This window comes from Hyla sarda, chromosome 2 (genome assembly GCF_029499605.1).
Source record: "Hyla sarda isolate aHylSar1 chromosome 2, aHylSar1.hap1, whole genome shotgun sequence".
NCBI classification, from domain to species: Eukaryota; Metazoa; Chordata; class Amphibia; order Anura; family Hylidae; genus Hyla; species Hyla sarda.
In genome coordinates, this window is record NC_079190.1 from 383,316,762 (window position 1) to 383,337,368 (window position 20,607).

Consider the following 20,607-nt stretch of genomic DNA (forward strand, 5'->3'; position numbering starts at 1 on the left):
GCGTCGCTCCCGGCCGAAGAACGGGAGTTGGTGAGAAGAGCTCCCCGCCCAGGTGACCACTTACGGCGGCGGCGGTGACTAGTTTATAACTTCATATCTTCACCATCCCTGGGGGCAGGAGCATCCCCTGGGAATGGGGAAAATAAAGATTTTACCCTATATAACGCTTTGCCAAGCGTTATATAGGGTAAAATCTGATGATTGGTTCCCTTTAACTTTCTGCCACCAGTTGATAAAAAAAAAAAAAAGTTTTCTTTTTAACAGATCTATTATATGGCCCGGTTATCATGCATGAAGGGCTGCACAAATGATCGTGATTGGTTTGTGAGGCCCTTTTTACCATTTTGCAGCAGCTGGACATCCCTTATTATACAGGGTGATGTGCAGCCAATGGACAAGGATTTTATCCTCTGATAAGGGCACTAACAAACCCCTCGCTCTTTGACATTACCCCTCCTGTTTTCTTGGTCTTCTGCATTTCATCCTCTTGCTTTGCCATTGTACCCTAGAACAGTGGTCTCCAACCTGCGGACCTACAGATGTTGCAAAACTACATCTCCCAGCCAGGGGCGGATCCAGAGTCTAGTCTCGGGAGGGGCACTATTAGAGTATTTTGTGTTGGCGGACAGGAAATAAGGTGTTGCTTAAGGTACTTACAATATTAAATGTATCATTCAGTCCTAACCTTGTTTAAGACTCATAGGCCATGTTCACACGTCAGAATTTCCAATGTGGAATTCGGCACGGGCATTCCGCTGTAGCAGAGTCCCATTTAATTCAACAGGATTCCGCTGCGCTGTGCTCACGGCAGAATATCCATGCCAGATGTTTCCACCACGGAAATTCCGTTTTCTGTCTTCACAGAAAGAATGAACACGTTCATTCTTTCTGCAGACACTGCACGGAATACTTAGCCATCTAGGAGACGGATGTCCGCACTGAGATTTTCCCTGTGGACAGATAGGATATGTTTAAACAGATATATCAATATTAAAAAGATCATAAGACATTTTAGGGTGCGTTCCCACAGGGCATATACGCAGCGTATTTGATGCTGCACAAATATTACGGCAGCAGCGGGAAATACGCTGCGTATCCCTTGCTCACTATACACACTGGGCTTTCCGGCGGCAGCCCTATGTGTGTAGTGAGTTTTGGAGGCGGGGCTGTGTGCCGGCGTGTCTGTGACGCGCGGCCCCGCCTCCAAAACTCACTGCACACATAGGGCTGCTGGCGGAAAGCCCTGTGTGTATAGTGAGCAAGGAATACGCAGCGAATTTCCCACTGCTGCCATAAATTTTGCGCAGCGTCAGATACGCTGCATATATGCCCTGTGGGAACGCACCCTTAAGCAGTTCACGTATAATATATTAGAATGTTTACATAAACAGGACTACACGTAGGACACATGGTCACACATTTAGTGGGAGATTTATCAAAACCTGCCCAGAGGAAAAGTTCACCTGTTGCCAGTAACAACCAAGGCCTTTTTGCAAGCGATCTGATTGGTTGCTATGGGCAACTCAGCAACATTTAGACTGGAAGAAAGGAGATTTTGTCTAAGGCAAAGGAAATGGTTTTTTACACTAAGAACAATAAGGATGCGGAATCCTCTGCCTGCAGATGCGGTTTTATTAGTCTGTACAGACGTTTAAACAGCAACTGGATGAATACTTGCAAAAACATAACATTAAGGGATATATGGAGAGATTTATAAAAACCTGTGCAGAGGGAAAGTTGCCCAGTTGCCCATAGCAACCAATCAACTAGCTTCTTTCATTTTTAACAAGGCCTCTGCAAAATGAAAGAAGCGATCTGGTTGCTATGGGCAACTGAACAACTTTTCCTTTGCACAGGTTTTGATAAATTTCCCCCATAGGCCCTGATATTTTTAGCATGTTGTGATACCCGCGCTGTAGCATGTTGCAGAAAATAATTTCTAGTATAATAATCAAATATACCAATTGCCACAGAATGGGAAAGTGCTAAAAAAGTTTTTACCATTTAAAACTACAGCTCCCAGTATGACCTCAAGTATGTGGTAAGATTATGCTGGGAGTTGTTGTTTCACCAATCATTACTGCAGAACTTACAAGAGACTCCAGCTCTGATAGGACATAGTGAGGAGAATACACAATGATATCAGTGACTACAGGTGACATCTTCTCTATAGTGAGGAGAATACACAATGATATCAGTGACTACAGGTGACGTCTTCTCTATAGTGAAGAGAATACACAATGATATCAGTGACTACAGGTGATGTCTTCTCTATAGTGAGGAGAATACAGAGTGATATCAGTGACTACAGGTGACGTCTTCTCTATAGTGAGGAGAATACACAATGATATCAGTGACTACAGGTTATGTCTTCTCTATAGTGAGGAGAATACACAATGATATCAGTGACTACAGGTGACGTCTTCTCTATAGTGAAGAGAATACACAATGATATCAGTGACTACAGGTGACGTCTTCTCTATAGTGAGGAGAATACACAATGATATCAGTGACTACAGGTGACGTCTTCTCTATAGTCTTTCCTTATCTAATTCCGATGGTGCATACCGTCAGGACTTGTTCCAGCTAAATGTTCACTCAGCAGAACTTGATACCCAGATGGTTTCTATGTCAGCGCATTCTGATCCTCTATACGAAAACAATAATTATTATAATACTGCAAAACACTGTATTCTTTGAATATAATACTGGCACACACTGGACCCTCTGTATATAAAACCGCCACACACCATAACCTCTGAATATAATACTATTACACACTGAACCCTCCGAATATAATACTGCCACATACTGTGCTCTCTGAATATAACCTTGCCATGCACCCTCTGAATACAATACCGTAATGTATTGTGGCCCATAAAAACCATACTACCCCAAAAATTCCTTATAATATACACTATGGCCGACATGTATAATTGTCTTTAGACAGTTTTTTGTGTCTAAAAATTGTGAAAAAAAAGGCGCAAGCAGGGTTTATTTGTGCCTTTTTTCCGCTTCATTTGCAATCCACTGATTTTGGCAATACACGTGATATGGCCGGGTTTTATGAACTGCACCTTTTTGTGAAAAGGCGCAAAAAGGGCGCAAAACCACTGAAAAGTCTCTAAAACTACACCAGCCCAGACTTAGCTTTTTGGTGTATGTGAAGAGTGAAATTTTAGAAAATGTGACCTGCACAAAATGTATCAAATGGTCTGCTACCTTTTAATAAATTTGGTGCTCCTACACATTACCAGCACACAAAAAAGGTGTAGAAAAATGCTTCACTTACACCTACAAAGATAAATGCCGGCCTATACCTCTGAAATGCAAAACACTCTGTGCCCCTCACATATAGTATTAATGCCCCATACTGTGCCCCCACATATAATAATTATAACCCGTCCTGTTCTCCCACATAATAATGCCCTCTGTCCTGTGCCCCTCATATATAATGGCCCTGTCATGTTCCCCTCACATATAATGCCCCCTGTCCTGCCCCTCAGGGTGCATTATATGTGAGGGGCATAGGACATTGGGCATTATATGTGGGGGCACAGGACAACCCCCCCCCTGTCATGTGCCCATATAATGCACATATAATGCCCCCCTGACATATGTCCCTGACTTATAATGCCTCCTGTCCTGTGCCCCCACATATAATGCCCCATGTCCTGTGCCTCTCACATATAATGCCCCCTGAGGGGTCAGGATAGGGGCATTATATGTGAGGGGCACAGAACATGGGGCATTATATATGTGGGGCACATGTCAGTGGGGCATTATATGTGGGGGCACACGACAGGGGGCATTATATATGAGGGGCACAGGACGGGGTATTATAAGCAATGGGCACATGACGGGGAGTATTATAAGTAAGCGGCAAATGTCAGGGGGGCATTATATGTGCATTATATGGGCACATGACAGGGGGGCCCCTGTCATGTGCCCCCACATATAATGCCCCCCTGTCATGTGCCCCCAACATATAATGCCCCCTGTTATGTGCCCCCAACATATAATGCCCCATGTCCTGTGCCCCTCATATATAATGCCCCCCTGACATGTGCCCCTGGGGGGGGCAGGACAGGGGGCATTCTATGTGAGGGACACATGTCAGGGGGGCATTATTTGTGAGGGGCACGGGACATGGGGTATTATATATAAGGGGCACATGACAGGGGGGGTCCTGTCATTTGCCCCCACATATAATGCCCCCCTGACATGTGCCCCTCACTCATCATTTGCCCCTCTCACTTATAATTTGCTTACCCCCCCCCCCCCTCCCCCTTTCTCACCCGTCACCTTTGTCACACGCTGCGGCTGCTCCGTTCTTGCAGCCAGTGAGAGACGCGGGGACGTGATTTCCGGGCGCCAGCGCGATGATGTGATGTCATCGCGCCGGCGTAATGCTGTGGATGGCGTCCCCGCGGCTCTCACTTACTGCAGGAATGGAGCAACCCCAGTGTGTGAGAAAGGTGAGGGATTGGTGGAGTGGGACAGCTGACAGCTCCCGCTCCACCATGCTATAGTACGGAAGGGGCAATTGCCCCATTGCCCCCCCCCCCCCCTGGATCCGCCACTGCTCCCAGCATGCCCGGACATGTTCGGGCATGCTGGGAGTTGTAGTTTTGCAACATCTGGAGGTCTGCAGGTTGGAGACCACTGCCCTAGAACCTGAAGCAATCTTTCATAACAGTTCTTGACTTTATGACTGGAGAACCCCTACCCTGTTCTCTTGCAGCTATTATGTGAATTATTGTCTATGACCATAACAGTAGACTAGACTCTATGGACAGTGAGATAGATAGTAAGGTCAGTTAATAGTAAGATACATAAAGTAGGGCATCTTTTAGCCCAGCGGCTTTATCACATGACTGTAACCATATTAGATGTGAGACTGGATGTTAATACTTGAACTCGACTGAACTTGAGCTGGCCTTACATATTAGATGAATGTCAGCTGAATCATATAATGTCTATGGTAGACTCCCAACTTTTCTCCAGTAAGAACAGAGCACTTGGATTTCAGCTTGCTGATCCTTTCATGATTTGGAATATGTCACCGCCAGGGTAGTCTGGCAACAGCTTTCTCCATTGAAAACACATGAACGAATGACTGAGTATGCACATGTATGAGGCCGTCAGGAAAGATAACTGTGGGCTGAACAAGTGTTTCTCTGACAGCTCACTTATATACTGTACTTACATGTATGGCCACTTTAGGCTTTATTGAACACTGTATTCCTAGTTTGATGCCATTTAATGATTTGCTAGCTCCAAGTGACTGTTCAATTCTCATGACTAACAGACCAGTCCAAAAATATCTGTTTCCATTTCATCTAAAAGGTACATTTTACAGATGACCAACCTACACATAGCAAACCAGTAATGCCTAAACATAGTATAATGGATATTTAATGCATGGATGAGATCACTTGTACTGTTGTAACACATTGTTCATTTAAAGGGAAAACATTTTTTTAAATCAACTGGTTCCAGAAAGTTAAACAGATTTGTTAATTGCTTAAATTTAACTCCTTAACAACGAAGGACGTATATTTATGTCCTCCGCCTGCTCCCGCAACATGCCGCGGGGTCACCGCGTGATATCGGGTCGGTCCAGCCGGCTATGAACGGCCGGGACCCGCAGCTAATACAGGACATCACCAATCGCGGTGATGCCCCATATTAACCCTTCAGACATGGCCATCAAAGCTGACCGCCGCGTCTGAAGCGAAAGTGAAAGCTCAGTCGGGCTGTTCGGGACTGCCGCGGTGAAAACACAGCTTCCCGAACAGATTGCAGGATACTGGGAGGGACCTTACCTGCCACCTCTGTGTCCGATCGGCGAATGACTGCTCCGTGCCTGAGATCCAGGCAGGAGTAGTCAAGCACCGATAACACTGATCACTGGCGTGTTAATACAAGCCAGTGATCAGCATGAGAGATCAGTGTGTGCAGTGTTATAGGTCCCTATGGGAGCTATAACACTGCAAAAAAAAAGTAAAACAAAAGTGTTACTAAAGATCATTTAACCCCTTCCCTAATAAAAGTTTGAATCACCCCCTTTTCTCATAAAAAAAATAAAACAGTGTAAATAAAAATAAACATATGTGGTATCACCGCGTGCGTAAATGTCCGCACTATAAAAATATATCATTAATTAAACCGATCGGTCAATTGCGTACACGTAAAAAAATCCAAAGTCCAAAAAAGCTTATTTTTGGTCACTTTTTATACCATTAAAAAATGAATAAAACCTGATCAAAAATTCCTATCAAAACAAAAATGGTAGAGATAAAAACTTCAGATCACGGCGCAAAAAATGAGCCCTCATACTGCCCTGCATGTGATAAAATAAAAAAGTTATAGGTGTCAGAAGATGACATTTTTAAACGTATAAATTTTCCTGCATGTAGTTATGATTTTTTCCAGAAGTACAACAAAATTAAACCTATATAAGTAGGGTATCGTTTTAACCGTATGGACCTACAGAATAATGATCGAGTGTCATTTTTAGCAAAATATGCACTGCGTAGAAACGGAAGCCCCCAAAAGTTACAAAATGGCGTTTTTTCTTCGATTTTGTCGCACAATGATTTTTTTTTCCGTTTCGCTGTGTATTTTTGGGTAAAATTACTAATCTCACTGCAAAGTAGAAATGGTGCCACAAAACAAGCCATAATATGGATTTTTAGGTGGAAAATTTAAAGGGTTATGATTTTTAAAAGGTAATTAGGTAAAAACGAAAAAAGCAAAAACTGAAAAACCCTGAGTCCTTAAGGGGTTAAAATCTTAATAATTTCAGTACTTATCAGCTTCTGCATGCCCCAGAGGAAGTTCTTTTCTTTTTGAATTTCTTTTTATGCCTGACCACAGTGCTCTCTGCTGACAACTCTGTCCATCTCAGGAACTGTCGAGAGCAGGATTGGTTTTCTACGGGGACTTGCTCCTGCTTTTGTACAGTTCCTGACATGAACAGAGGTGTCAGCAGAGAGCAATGTGGTCAGACTGGAAAAAAAATCACAACTTCCACTCCAGTATACAGCAGCTGATAAGTACTGGAAGGATTAAGATTGTTTTAAATAGAAGTAATATACAAATCTGTTTAACTTTCTGGCACCAGTTGATTAAAAAAAAAAAAATATATATATATATATATATATATATATATATTTCCAATGGAGTACCCCTTTAATGTCCTCAGAAATATACTAAGTATAAAAGACTTACATGAGCTGTAGCTATGCTGCCAGGTGCATGTACTGGACCTTTTAACAGTCTCTTCAAAAGAGATAAAAGAAGGCTACAATACATGGTCCATATACTTATTAGAGGTGAGAATATAATTTGCTTGTGAGACAGATGTTATCTGATCTTGGTCCATTCAAGCAGCCATTGTTGAATATATCTTTTGTTGCATACCAAGGATTGAAGCCAAACTTTTTGTTTTGTATTCAGGTCCTGCTGATTTGTAAAAGAGAAAATAAAGCTTGCCCTGAGAATCCTGGGTCAGTATTGCTGCTCTGAAGCACAGAGTCTATTTCTAGAACACCCAAAGCACATTTACGTAATGCAGCTAAATCTCTAGTCTGGAAACAATGTGAAAACGCAACAATAAAAAAATCAGTTATAAAGTATAGTGGGGTTAGAGAAATCACACTACCCATTTAAGGCAGATCTGACAAACGTAACATATGGTAGGCTGGTACACATGGACTGAGTTACAGCCAAACAATTGTCTCCAAGACAGGATTGTTATAGCAACCATTAGGAACTGGTCAACAAACTCCAGCTTTCCCTGACTGATGTTCTCTGTAGGGTCTTGAATTCTTCACCTTCTCACAATGATGAACACATTATAAATGGTGAAATCATGTTCATATTTTGGGTTATATATAAAACCAATGCTGAAGGCTGGATTTATACTCTTGGAATGCATACCAATATCAATATCTGAGCAGACAAACAATTCTTGATGCACGTGGCAGAGCGGTGCTGCTGTGGGATAGACACTTCATGAGCCAAAGGGGCAGACTGAACCGTAACATTGTTTCCCCAACTTCTAGGTGTCATTTAAAAGTGTTGGTGTTTTCTTTTGTTACAGAGAACAGACTTTTGGCCCCTTCAGGCATCACGACCCGGGTACAACATTTACCTTTACATTTAATGCCGTTACGCCCTGTGCCATATTGTGAATAGAATGCCTTTATAATATGGCACCCAATAAGGCATGTCATCATTTTAAGGTAAAGTACAGCCCTACACACTTCTCTAGCTGCTGAATTATGGTTTTGTACAACTTACAGAGATTAAAAAGATGCAGTAATGTGCCTATTTATACACAAAATAAGAAGAAAATCCTTCCATTTTCATAATTGGATTTCTCTCTTGTATCTATACCCTTTGCCATTTGCCATTTTGAGTCTGCCAGATTTTCAGGTGTTTGAAAATGATCTCAGGTAGATTTCTTTGTATGGATTTGTGGGTGGAAAATCTATTGTATTTTGCACCAAAAATCCATAGTGGCAAATCAGCACTACACGGCATACATAGGTAATATGAGGATATTACACAGTATTATAACTTGGCATCATGGGCTCAAAGGCTTAAGGAAATAAATCCTGGAATACCTCTTTAAATCTCATCCACTGTGCTGGTACTGTGATGCAGTGCAGAATTTCCACCATCAAAATCCCAGCTAAGACTATGTTCATACAGAAAATATTGCATGTGGATTCCAATGCTGATATTGCATTGAATTCTGGGCACAAGCCATGTTACATTGCTTTAAATGGTTTAACCAGTGCAGATTCCTACAGTTTGGATTTGCAAAAAAACTAAATGGTAGATTTACTGTTGCAAATACTCCAACATTCTGATGTAATTTGCTGCAAGAAACTGTCTTACATGACTTGCCTCACATTTATTGAGTTTTAGACACTTTTTTGCTTCATTTGAAATGGCTTACCAGAGAAGAAGTACTTTTGGTGGCTTTGAATTTTATGTGCCCATACTGCAACCCTGACTGCCTCAAATATCCCCGAGATTTTTTTTTCTCATGGCCCTAATGCATGCAATAAGGTATAGTACTACTTCTATAGGTGACTGCAGTACATGTATGTTTGAACTGTGGACCTATAGAGCAGTCTATGTATCAGCGCTCATATGTGCATAAGGCTACAGATGGTCATATAAAGAGTTGTTTTTGATCTAACTTAATAGGAATAGGCACTTTTTAGTAGTATTTGATCATACTCAGGGTTTCAATACAAAATACACTATAGTCATAATTTCTAAAAGCACTAAAAGCTATCTTTAGTAGATACACACATTCCATAGAGCAATTAACCATAGTATTATGTTAATATGACCTCCTTTATTTGCTATTCCTTTTTCTGAAAAATTGACACTGCCTAAAAAATTTCGGTTCATGTGCGGCAGGAAGGGGAGGACATTACACAAATACAATTAGGCATTGTGTCATTTTAGATGAAGTACCATTACATTACTTTGAGGGGGTCAAATTCCATTATAAGTCAAACAAACTAGTCATATGTACAAAATATACAAAACATGTTGGTTTAATCACGATCTAATTAAAGGATCAGACCAAATTAAAAGGAAATGGTTCAGCAGTAACAAATTCGCTCAGAAAACATACGACGATGAACATTTCTTACATTCCGCACAAATACAGCTTATCTGTAATGGGAATGACTATTGAATGACAATAGATGTAAACAAAGAGGGTGAAGACTAAACCGCAGAAACAAATGTGTTTATGGGGCCTACAACTTTTTTTTTATATATATTTTTATTAAACATTTTGCACTAAACATAAAATAGTACAATACAGATAATACAATACAAAAAGGCAAGATCCATGAGGGCAAAAGCACAAACTATTACCATGCTTATAGTGCAAAACATATTTCCTCCGCAACAGTTCATGGGCCAAATACTGTAACAGTAACAAACCCCCTTCCCACCTCAATAAGAGTCGGTGCTTGAAAAGTCAATGCCAGTGATCGACTCAAAATAAGCAGTCAGAGAAACCTGCACATGGTCAACAAAGAGTAGGAGAAATAATAGTGCCATCAAGGCCCCATACGAGGTAAATGAATACCGAACGCTCCCCCCCACACAGGGAGACGCTGTCAGTTCCAGCGGCCGCTCCTCTGACTCCCATGGGATCTAAAAGAGGAACAATCGTGTTTGACAATGAATACATGGGCTATATTAAGTATCCGGTAATCGCAAAGCATATAGGGAACCTTTCAGCGATTCCACACTATATCAAGTGGTATATCTGAATGGTCTTACAATCACAGCAATCCCCTGAGAGTCAAAGTGAGTAACAATAAAGTATTTCCATTTCAGAAAAAAGCATTTGGTGCCTGATTCAGAGTGTCGTTCGGAATCTAATCGATCAATCTCTAAGAAGTATTTTAATTGGGCTATCAGCATATCTGGAGTGATGGGATCCAACCATTTGGTAAAAAGGCAACGTAGTGCCACTAAAAGGATTATATGAATAAACCGCGGGGACATCTGCTCCCCCTCCCTCGGGTGGGAGCAATTGGTGAAATAATAAGGGTTGTGGTGTAAACAGGACCCACACTCTCCAATGGTCCCATATGTACGACTGTATGAGGTGCCAGTAGTCAACTGTGTGAGGGCACTCCCAGAACCCATGATGCATGTTAGTGAGCGGTGTCTTGTACTTTGGGCAGTGAATTATCCTATTCGGGAAGGAAGGAGAGGGCAATATGTTAAAACCATATAAAGCTGCGTGGACTACCTTGAAATAAGTTTCCCTCCACCGCTCATTGATAAAATTTTTCCGAACAGCTGTCCACCCATGTAGAATTATGTTAGTAATGTCAGGGTCTCCAGTCCACCGCTCCCATGTACGGAATACATGTTTGGGATCAAGTTTTAGAAAACGGTTATGGAAGACTGCATATGAGTCGAATATTGAACGTCTCTGTGGCTCACTACCTACAACATCATCCAAAACGTGGACCGGGGCTTCCCTCGACAGGTCAGGTAATCTAGAGGAGCAGAATGCGTGGACCTGATTGGCATAGAGAGTATGTGACCAGGGAAAATCAAACGTGTTAAGCATCTCTGCCAGTGTGAGCCATCTATGGTCATCGCTATGAAACAGTCGTCCCACCGTCAGGACCTCTTTAGAAACCCACAGTCGCAGCCAAGGAGAGAATCTACCCTGTGGAAATTCCGGATAGTCGAGCAGAGGTATTTGTTTGGATAAAAGAAACGGGAGGCCAGAGACATTCCTCACCTCTTTTCAAGCCACTACTGTATCACGTAGGAGCGCTGATCCCTTGATCCCTGCCGGAAGCTTAGCATATGTTGTGTGGTAAGGCCAGCAAGGACCATGGGGCCGCCAATGCCTTCTCCACCACTAGGTTGGATATAAAAGTAAATTGGAGTCATGTAGCCAATCTAGAGTGTGGCAAAAAATACATGCCAGATTATAGCCCCCGACATTTGGGAAATTTACCCCTCCCTTTGCTTTACTAAGCATGATTTTCTGTAGAGCTTTGCGCGGGCGTTTACCTTGCCAAAGTGTTGAAAGGCAGTGTTGGAGCAGGAGCTGGAGCGTTTGCAGAGGATCTAGCAACTAAGCAAAACTAAAAATTTTGATAAGATGGCATCTACCCAAAAAAGACAGTGGTAAGTTCTCCCAGCGCTTCAGTTCAGCCAATATACACAGAAAAAAACGGTGTATAGTTGAGTGAATAAAGCGTGTCAGGAGTTCGTTCTATGAGGATGCCTAAATAAGTAATGAAGGAAGAGGCAACTTGCACACCCAGAGCATTCGCATCAGGAAGCCATCCCAGAAAAGTCATCCCCAAAGGTAAAAGCATACTCTTGGCCGCATTAACTCTATAACCCGTGAAACTCCCCACATAGGATAAGAAGGTAAGATTTATTTTAGGGACAGCCTCTCTGGGATTACTAAGGTAAAGAAGCACGTTATGGATAATTTGACTTCCTGGGTGCCCACAGTTATGCCCCCGTAGACATCCGAACAGATCAAATAACGGGCCAAAGGCTCAAATCGCCAGATCGATCAGTAAGGGTGATAAGGAGCAAATCTGGTGTGTGCCTTTCGCTAATGTAAGGGGGTGGACAGGATTCCAGGCATATGCACCCCAGCTGTAAGACCATCATAAAGGCCGTCTGTGAAGGAGCTAAACCATTCCACAATCCCAAATTTGGACAGGACCAGTCTCAGACAATGCACATTATCAAAAGCCTTTTTGGCATCTAAAGTGAGCAAAGCTGGTTGGGTGGCTGTCCGGGACTGGCCCCGAACACTATCCATCACTGCCAGTACCTTTCTAATATTCGTTACCGTCAAGCGGGTTTTCACAAATCCTGCCTGATGGTCACCAACAAGGAAAACCTGGCCAGGCGATCAGCCAGGGTCTTGGTAGGCAACTTCACATCCTGGTTGATCAAAGAGACGGGGGATAGTAACCCAGCTCCAAGGGGTCCTTGTCAGGTTTGGAGAGTACTTTTATGTAAGCCAATTTCGTAGCTGGTGATAATATGCCTATGCGTAATACTTCGTTAAAATATGCCATTAAGGGGGGGGGGGTCCCACCTGATCTATAAGGGGCTTGTAGAATTCGCCAGAAGAGCCATCAGGTCCCGGTGCCTTTCCGTTCGCCAGGGAGTGTAGAAAATGTGCTACTTCCTCCGAAATTACATCTGCATTGAGTTCCTAACGCTGTTCATCAGATAGGGACGGTAAAGATAATCCCTCCAAGAACCTCATTCCCTGATCAGTAGGAGCGGGAGGAGAGGAATAAAGAGCGGTGTAATAGGAGCCCAAGACATTGTTAATGGAATATGGGTTGTGCGTTCTGTTTCCTGTGGGATCGTGCAAAGCTAGAACATGCTATTCGCGCAAGTAGACATCAAGCTTTATTACCCTGTCTAAAGAAATCAGCATCGAAGTGAGACCAATAGACCCTTTCTTTCCTATCTAACCAGAGCTCATACGAAGACTTTGCTTCCTGCCATTTGAGTTTGTGTTCTGCAGTGGGAGACTCTAGGAATATGCCTCCGCTAAAGTTGCGCTCGCCTTAACATAACCCTCCAAGGTTTTCCGTTTAACTGTGTTGCTATAAGAAATAATCTTACCAAGAAGCACTTTTGCTGTTTCCCAGTAAAGGGAGGGATTGTCTACATGGGATGCGTAGTCTGTCTGGAATTCCAGCCACCATCCCTTGAGAAGACCCAGGAAGGATTCATCTTTTGGAAACTGGAAACCACCACAAGAAATCAGAACCCTTGGGGCATGATGGCATGAGCTCCAGAGTCACCGGTGCATGATCTGAAATGACTAGATCCCTTATATCCACCACTCCCAAATGAGAGCATAGCAGCGGACTAACCAGGAAATGATCAATGCGAGACCACAAGCCATGTACGTGTGTGAAGTGCGAGTACTCACGACCATCCAGGTGTAGGTGACGCCAAGAGTCGATCAGCCCTGTCTGTGTCAAAAAAGGGGGTAGAATTGTATCACTTGGCCGGGGAGCTGTAGAGGTGTGAACTGATCGTATACAGTCCACTAGCGGGTCAACTACTGTATTCAAATCCCCTCCCAGGATGGTAAGCGGTCCGTTAGTGCTGTTAACTGTGGCTGCTAAAGAGTGGAAGAAGGAAGAATTATCACCATTATGAGCATAGACATTATAGATGTGGTACGTTGTACCATTATGAATTATTTGCAGATGTGAGAAGCGCCCTTCATCATCTCTGTCATGTGAGAATATGTGGTGAGGGAAGGACTTATTAATCAATGTTAACACTCCAGATTTGCCTTCTATCGCTGGACTGCCCATTACCTTACCCACCCACAACTTCTGCATTCTCTGAAAATCCTGCTCCGTTAGATGAGTCTCCTGGAGGAGAACCATGTCCGGACGCAGGCGTTTCAGGAAGCTCAACATTTTCACACGCTTCTGTGGAGAGCGCAGGCCCTTAACATTCCATGTCACAATCTTACACATGTTGAAAGAAAAACCGTCCAAAGGTAGGGAGGAGGAGCAAGGGACCAGACCAGACAAGGGGTAGACAAAAAAAAAAAGTCAAGGAGGTGGAATTGGTATAAGAAGAACATGGAAAGAAAGAATAGGAGGAGCCAGCCGAGGGGACCGGTCATTCCCAGAGGACTAGAACAAAAGCGGACCATAGATCATGAGAGAGCCGTGGGGGGGAGGAGAAAGAAAGACCAAATCATAAAAGCCAACACAGGTAACCAAAAATAGAACAGTAACAGGAAGAGAAAAACCACTAGATAGACCGATCCCCAGAATATTACAAGGGCGGTTGTGAATTGGGTGATAGACTCCACTTTTTCCAGGCATGTGGGTAGCCAGAACTTCCACCCTGGACCCCTACGAGGCATGTCCAACAGGCCAGGGTTTAGTGCAGTAACAGAGACAAAAAAGAAGGGGAAAAAAGGGGCCATCAGAGGTAAACAGAAAACAAGAGCAGGACAGCAAAAGGTGTGAAATAAATGCTGGGAGACTGCTGGCAAAGGAAAAGTAGCTGGTCCCCACCCCACCTGAACCCGTGATATAGAGGGACATGAGAGCTATGCTGTGTGGCGTTTGACATGAAATCTGCAATTGCATCGTTGAAGAAAAGAAAGCAGAAACGGAGTAACAACATTAGGTTAAATTGTACACAAGAACAGTGCAACAGTATAGCAGCAGAACAGTAAAGATGAGATGTGTCACCCCTCTAGGTGGTGGAGAGTAATGAGAGGGAGAGCGGGTAAGGCGAGATGAGTCTCTCAAGAGTTCCTGCAGGGCAGCCTCCGCCGTGGCCGGAGTCTGATAGGAAGAGAAGGATCCATCCGGATGGCACACTTTCAAAGTAGCTGGATAATGGAGCTGGAAACATTTCTTCGCTTTGAACAGTTCAGTGCAGACTTTACCATAAGCCCTCCCCCGCTTAGCAACATCAGCAGAGAAGTCCTCAAAGATCAACAGATTTTTGTTGGGGAAAGTAAGCGGGAAAGAGTGCTTTCTATAAGCCCTCAGGAGTTCCACTTTCATTGTAATCCAATAATTTGAAGATAACTTGTCAGGGGTGGGTATCTTCGGACTGCCGAGAATGAGAAGGTGACATTTGTGGCCGTCCCACTCGATGGGCCCTCTCCACCCTGCATTTGTGCGTGAGTCCCAGAGCTTTGGGCAGATAACTTTCCCAAAAGTCCTGGAGATCAGAAAGAAGGAGGGATTCACTGACCCCTACAATACTCATGTTGTTATGGCGTGATCTGTTTTCCAGGTCTTCCAATTTTTTGCTTAGATAGCAGAGATCTGTTTCAGTTTGGCGAAGTCTGGCAGCAAGTCCACTATTTTTATCTTCCAGAGGGATAATGCGTTGTTCCGCCTCATCCAGATGGCCCGATTGAGCACTCAGATCCGTCTGTAGCTGTGTTAACATGGAGCGCATGGCGCTTTCCAGGGTTAACTGTATAGTAGGAGTAATCAGTTTAACCAACTTTGTCGCCAATGTCTGGAGATCCATGGGAGAAGAAAAGGAGACCTCCGAGGGGGGGAGTTGCAGGGGTACAGGTGGTGCCTGTGCCCCCTCTTCAGGTGTGAAGAGGGGCTAGCTGCTGGCAACATCCATGGCAACCTGTTTGGGCTGTATGCCCTTGAAGGTCGCTGGTTCAGATACAGTAGCAGGCATCTGAGCAGTTTTAGAGGGAGGTGCCACTGTTGGGGACCCCACACGTGTGACCCATTTACTTAGGTAGCGGTCCATGCAAGAGAAGGCAGGAGAGGCAGAGGGCACACTTTAGCCAGGGGGAGGTATAATGAAGGTATCCTGGGTCCTCACTACTTACATAGGATACAGTATTCCCCACTGCACTGGAGCAGTTATGGCCCTGTGTGCAGGCAGGGCATGTGACCCAGGTTGGGGAAGAAACTGCCCGGTCTTCCCTGTAGCGTGACTGTAACAGGTCAAGACAGGGTGGTAGCCCCTTATAGGTCCCAGGGCTGCTTTAGTCCTGAGTGCTGGTGCGGTCCCCTGCAGCTGAGCTGCTATATACCTGAATGATGCGAACGGGCGCACAGGAACTTTCTCCGCCTCACTCTGCTGGCCAGGAGAAGATGGCGGCCCTGTCCTGCAGGCTGTGCTGGCTCAGCTGGAGATCGCAGTCTCCGCAGCTGCTGGCACAGGAAAGTCCGAATATCCGCTCCTCCAGTGTGCTCTGGAGCGCCCGTCAGCTGAATGGGCAGGTAAGAAACTCTCCGTGTGCTGAGCTCCGGCTCAGCGCTCCTCACAACCGGAACCGGAAGTCCACTGCTTGGCTTTTTGATACTTTTATTATATTTGTAGACTAACCACAGGAGTGATCACCCGCCAAGAGGCTACTTTGCATAGCTTCTCTAGCTCTTTCCCGAAGGCGAGAGGAGAATTTAGAAAATGAATAGAGATTTGTGATTACAGCTGCAAAGTAATAAATAAATAAGTAGTGCCCGATTCTGCACCTCTGTGCTCCCCCAGGCAGGAGTTGGTTTGATGTCTGTCCGGGTTCCACTCCATTCAGACTATTTTATATTCCAGACAACAAGAATTCTCTGACCTCTGGTTGAAGGGAGAATGAACAAGGAATACTTATGGAAATAAAGGTTATGACCAATGATTGTTCCATGTTGGGAACAATGCACCTGCAGTTTATATTTTCTGTCTAAAGGAATTTACAGTGACTTGCACTATGTAAGCTTAACCCATACATATGCTTCAGAAAAGTATGGATCAGTTATACTGAAGAAATAAATTGCTATCTGCAATCTGATCCATATGTTATATGTTATATTTACATTGAATTAACAGTTCCCTTGAACATTTGCATTCTATTACATTTAACCCCTTTGGAACACAGCCTATTTTGCCTTTACGACACAGCCAATTTTTTATTTTTGTTTTTTTTTCTCCTCTCTTTTATTTGCCATAACCTTTTTATTTTCCATCCAAAAATCCATAAGAGTGCTTGCCTTTTGCATGATCAGTTGTACTTTGTAATGACAGCTTTAATTTTACTATAAAATGTACAGCAAAAAAAAAAAAAAATTAATATATATATATATATATATATATATATATATATATAGGAAATATAGAAAAAGATTGCAGCACAGCTCTGATCCACAAAAGGTGGTGCCAGCGTCCAGAAGCCTGATCAGGGCATCAATTCCATTAAAAAATTCAATGGCGCAGCACTCCAGTAAAAAGGTGCAAATTTATTCACATATATCTCATAACAGCAACGTTTCTGCTCCTTTTGAGCCATTTTCAAGGCTGGTGATACATACAACTTCAGGGGTATTTATACCCAAACAAAGTGTTCAGTGCAAATCAAATCTCACAAGTGTATCCAATTAACATCAGTACATAATTATAAAACATTACATAAAAAATGTGACATAGTATCCATAATAATTTCCATATATTGTGCCAGAAAGTGCATTAATAAAGTGCCATTGTGTATAAAGTGATATCGCTTGAAAACATGTAATTCCACAGGTACTATCTAATTTCTCATACTTAATTATACATAATTGTTCATGATACACAACTGTGATAAAGTGCTACATAAATAATAAGGAAGATGTAGCTTACCCGCTCTGAAAGCCTATCATGGCATCGGTAGCGTGGGTGAAACCCATGTACATGTAAACAATGTCCGTCTGTATCATCATGTAGTTCATGGTGGTGCAGAACTCTCGCGATACTACGGCATTCACAAATACTTCCGACCAGGCTCGCACCATATTACTATGGTGACAGATGCGGGTGGGAGACCGCAACGCCCCGATCACATGACCCGGTCACCATCAGCTGACCACAGACGTAAACAGACTGATCTACCTGTCACTCAACTTCTATGTAATGCTAGTTACCTACATTGCTATATTAACCCTTATTTACTAAAAGGTAAATAAATTCAAAGGGACATCATAGACTAAAAAGGAAATGGGAACATTGAGTGCAGGTGGGGAACAGATCGTTTCACATCATGGCATATATCAACTAGAGAATAATAAATAGTGAAAAAACCAAATCAGTAAAAAGGAAAAGAAATAAAAAATAAACTTAATAAAACTGAAGACAAATAGCATAGAATAGAAATATAAAAAAAAATATAAAAAATAAGTAAAAAAATAAAAAAAGAATGTAATAAAATAGGAAGGTAATCAAAATAAATGAAAAAAAATAAATGAAAAAAATATATAGGTCTAAAAATAAAATCAGATGTAAACAAATGGAAAATCTAAAATATAAAGATAATAAATATTAAGTAAGAATAAAATAAAATATTAATTGCTCAATAGCCCCTAGGGTGCTCCAAACCATTTTTAATATACAGATTTTATCTGGAGAGAGTTCTACCCCGAACAGCCTCTGGGGGACGCCGAACCACTCTTCCCATCTCCATGGTAGGAGAGGATCAGTGTTATGGGGGACCATGGTGGTCAAGCTCCCTGAGTCTCAACCCACCCCATGTCCTCCCTCACCCAGGGCTATAGGGGGCGCCCACTTTTTCAGTGGCGCTTTGCTCCTAAATAGTGGCAGTAAATAGGGCTTTAGATATGAGATGATGAAGTAAATAACAACATAACCGAAAAAAATAATATAATGAATAAGAAAGAAAAAAACTATACAAACAAGGAGTGACCCTGTTAGTTCTACTGCGCCTTGACAAATTTTTGATACATACTGTATGTAATCATCTATGTCCATAAGTTTGTAAACTAAAATTTCTATATTTCATTTTTTTTCAGATTTATACACCGAAACACTGTGTGAAAGGAGGATGCAACACCCGCTCTGAGGCCAACATGGTTAATCTATACTCAATAAGTACAATATATTGGAAAATAGAAATAAATAAAAAATGTCCTTTTAAAAAAAAAAATCTAATTTGTATGTGATATGACCATTGGGTACATCATGTGACTGATATAGGTTGGGACATGAAAGGCAGTGGAGGGGACTGATCGGTCTCACTTCCTCTCCCTGAGGAAGAGAATATCTTTCCCCTTTTTCTTTCTTTCCTTCTTTTCCTTTTTTTTCCTTCCTTGTTTGTATAGTTTTTTTCTTTCTTATTCATTATATTATTTTTTTTGGTTATTTTGTTATTTACTTCATGAGCTCATATCTAAAGCCCTATTTACTGCCACTATTTAGGAGCAAAGCGCCACTGAAAAAGTGGGCGCCCCCTATAGCCCTGGGTGAGGGAGGACATGGGGTGGGTTGAGACTCAGGGAGCTTGACCACCATGGTCCCCCATGACACTGATCCTCTCCTACCATGGAGATGGGGAGAGTGGTTCAGCGTCCCCCAGAGGCTGTTTGGGGTAGAACTCTCTCCAGATAAAGTCTGTATATTAAAAATGGGTTGGAACACCCTAGGGGCTATTTAGCAATTAATATTATATTTTATTCTTACTTAATATTTATTATCTTTATATTTTAGATTTTCCCATTTGTTTACATCTGATTTTATTTTTAGACCTATATATTTTTTTCATTAATTTTTTTTCATTTATTTTGATTATTTTCCTATTTTATTACATTTTTATTTTATTTAATTTTTTACTCATTTTTTTATATTTTTTTATATTTCTATTCTATGCTATTTGTCTTCAGTCTTATTAAGTTTATCTTTTTATTTCTTTTCCTTTTTACTGATTTGTTTTTTTCACTATTTATTATTCTCTAGTTGATATATGCCATGATGTGAAACGAGCTGTTCCCCACCTGCACTCAATGTACCCATTTCCTTTTTAATCTATGATCTCCCTTTGAATTAATTTACCTTTTAGTAAATAAGGGTTAATATAGCAATGTAGGTAACTAGCGTTACATAGAAGTTGAGTGACAGGTAGATCAGTCTGTTTACGTCTGTGGTCAGCTGATGGTGACCGGGTCATGTGATCGGGGCGTCGCGGTCTCCCACCCGGGTCTGTCACCATAGTAATATGGTGCGGGCCTGGTCGGAAGTATCTGTGAATGCCGTAGTATTGCGAGAGTTCGGCACCACCATGAACTACATGATGATACAGACGGACATTGTTTACATGTACATGCGCAAGCGCAGTGGGTTTCACCCACGCTACCAGCGCCATGATAGGCTTTCAGAGCGGGTAAGCTACATCTTCCTTATTATTTATGTAGCACTTTATCACAGTTGTGTATCATGAACAATTATGTATAATTAAGTATGAGAAATTAGACAGTACCTGTGGAATTACATGTTTTCAAGCGATATCACTTTATAGACAATGGCACTTTATTAATGCACTTTATAACACAATATATGGAAATGATTATGGATACTATATCACGTTTTTTATGTAATGTTTTATAATTATGTATTGATGTTAATTGGATACACTTGTGAGATTTGATTTGTACTGAACACTTTGTTTGGGTATAAATACCCCTAAAGTTGTATGTATCACCAGGCTTGAAAATGGCTCCAAAGGAGCAGAAACGTTGCTGTTATGAGATATATGTGAATAAATTTGCA

General features: G+C 42.2%; 1 long non-coding RNA gene across 1 annotated transcript; it reads left to right on the forward strand.

Annotated features, from left to right (window-relative positions):
- Positions 1-1,886: 1,886 nt before the first annotated feature.
- Positions 1,887-18,934, forward strand: LOC130357986 (uncharacterized). The gene is made up of 4 exons (XR_008889354.1): positions 1,887-2,041; positions 7,465-7,514; positions 8,111-8,252; positions 18,858-18,934. It is a non-coding gene; the product is annotated as an uncharacterized LOC130357986 (long non-coding RNA).
- The last annotated feature ends 1,673 nt before the right edge of the window (positions 18,935-20,607 follow it).